The 2,520-nt window shown below is 42.0% G+C and overlaps 1 non-coding gene across 1 annotated transcript; it reads left to right on the forward strand.

Moving 5' to 3' along the window:
* Nucleotides 1-1,072: 1,072 nt before the first annotated feature.
* Nucleotides 1,073-1,211, forward strand: LOC130868723 (small nucleolar RNA SNORA16B/SNORA16A family). The gene has a single exon (XR_009056541.1). It is a non-coding gene; the product is annotated as a small nucleolar RNA SNORA16B/SNORA16A family (small nucleolar RNA).
* Nucleotides 1,212-2,520: the final 1,309 nt, after the last annotated feature.

Raw genomic sequence — 2,520 nt, forward strand, 5'->3', positions numbered from 1 at the left:
CCTGCAGAGGGAAGATGGCGGACACCTGCTGGGGAGGATGAACATGGGAGACTCCATATGAAAGCTTTAACCATGCTGTGACACCCAGGGGAACAGCTTTTCTGGAGGCTAGAGTGACCTGCAACATCTATTCTGGGCGCGGATTCCTATAGCCTCAGAGAAAGATATGAACTTAGCCTCTTCTTTTTCTGCACTTTCCAGAAAGCATAAAGGCTCTCTTTATAAGAGAGGTACCATTTAGGTAGATTGGGCTTCTCAGTGTTGTGCAGATGACAATTCTCTCCAAGAGACACCAGAAAGAGACCTGTAGATTATCCTGTCACCCGGTTTATGAAAAAGCGAAGAACTACTGTAGTATAATCAATGTACACTTTCTTTTCTTATCTTTTTTTTTTCTTTTTGTTTTTGAGACAGGGACTCTCTATATAGTCATGGCTGTCCTGGAACTCACTGGGTAAATCAGGCTGGCCTCGAACTCACAGAGATCTGCCTGCATCTGCCTTCAGTGAGGAGATTAAAGACATGTGCCACCACATCTGACTCAACATGCCAACTCTTGATCTGGATCCTAGCTACATCAGAGTGTTGAGCTGTCCGCTTACATATGTGTACTTCTCTGCCTTTATTAGCACTTTTAATTTTTAGGTTTATTTATTTTATTTTGCGTGTATTACTGGTTTTCCTATTTGTGGTATGCGCACAATGTGTGTGCTTGGTGCCCTCAGAGGTCAGATGAGATGTCAGATTCCATGGAACAGCAGGTACAGTTTTGAGTTGCCATGTGGGTGCTGGGAATTGAACCCAGGTCCTCTACAATATCAGTAAATGCTCTTAATCACGGAGTCCTCTCTCTGTCCACAAGTGTAAATTCAAAGGCTGCTTTGGAGGCTGATGAGATGGCTAAGTGAGTAGAAGCACTTGCCACCAAGTCTGGAGACCTAAATGGCAGAAGGACAGAGTTGTCCTTTTAACTCCACACGAACTTGCACACACACACACACACAGTGCACATATAAGGAGATAGGAAAAGCTTTTTAAATGTAGTTTTCAATCCCTTTAAAAGAATTCAAATGGCGGCCCTTGTCAAAGCTGCAGCTGCTTCTGCATAACTGATGTGGTCAAAAGAAGCCCCAGCTAACCATTTTCCTTATCTGTCATTACCTGTTTCCATTTGCTGTAACACATCTGTAAGATCTTGGGAAAAAGCAGCTCCATCTCGACATTTCTGAAAAGTAGCCAGAGAGTTTTGTTACCACTGGATACTCTACAACTATTGAATCTTAAACATGGAGTCAGCAGAATAGGGCTTTGGAAAGCAGTTTGCTGAGCCCAATAAGCAACATGAAGGGGCTCTTGCAAGTATGTTTACCTTGGAAACATCTAGTGGCACATAGCAATGCTTTGGGTCACTGCCCTGTAAGCTAAGGCTGGTAAGGCCATTACATTCCTTAGTGCTAGGTACAGGGAGCTATAAGATCATTGTGGATAACTATGTTAGCATTAAAAAAAATGAAGTAAGAATTCAAATGCTATTTTTAAAGACTAAATCATCAGTTTTCAAAGTAAAAAAAAATAAAAAATAAATAAATGTTCACTGAGTGGTGGTGGTGCACACCTTAAATCCCAGCACTCAGGAGGCAGAGGCAGGTGGATCTCTGTGAGTTCAAGGCCTGCCTGGTCTACAGTCAGGACAGGCTCCAAAGCTTCACAGAGAAACCCTGTCTCAAAAAAATAAATAAAAATAAAATAAATAAATGTTCAAAATTTAGATGAAACGAGTGGTTGTACACTTCTTGGTTTCTCATCTGCCCTTTTTCATATTGAAATCTCTCGTGTGTGTGTGTGTGTGTGTGTGTGTGTGTGTGTGTGTAGGCAGACATGCATGCCCCATGGAGAACAAATGGAAGGCAGAGGACGACTTGAAGAAGCTGGTTCTCCTCTTCCTCCATGCCCATCACAGGAGTTGAACTCAGGTTGTCAGCTTTGGTAGCAACACCTTTACCTGCTGAACTATTTTCTCAGCACCAACTGCCTTTTTGAAACATGTAGATACTACCTATTTCCCCCCTACTCTTGAAAAAATCCTAACATTTTGTTTTATTTTGTATTTTGAGACAGAATCTCAGGTAGCTACAGCTGGCCTTGAATTCACTATGTAGTTAATGACAACCTTAAACTACTGATTCTCCTGCCTTTGCCTGCTAAATATTGTCTCATGCTGCCACGCCCAATTTCTACGGTGTGGAGGATCTGACCCGGGGCCTCATGTGTGCTAGGCAAGCATTCTACCACTGAGCAACATTCCTAAGCCCATTTGACATCTTTTCTCAGTTCCTTTATTTTCCCCTATTTTTCCTGCCCACACACTTTAAGGTACTTGAAAATTATTGGTTCGTGGTTCTTTCCTATTCCAAAATTAGAGCAAGTACTGCAGGACCCTTTACTTAAACCACCAAAAACAACTAGAACAATGACACTGAATAAAAGATAGAACAAGTATTTAGAAGTCTCACTCCTGGG

This window comes from Chionomys nivalis, chromosome X, assembly GCF_950005125.1.
Source record: "Chionomys nivalis chromosome X, mChiNiv1.1, whole genome shotgun sequence".
NCBI classification, from domain to species: domain Eukaryota; kingdom Metazoa; phylum Chordata; class Mammalia; order Rodentia; family Cricetidae; genus Chionomys; species Chionomys nivalis.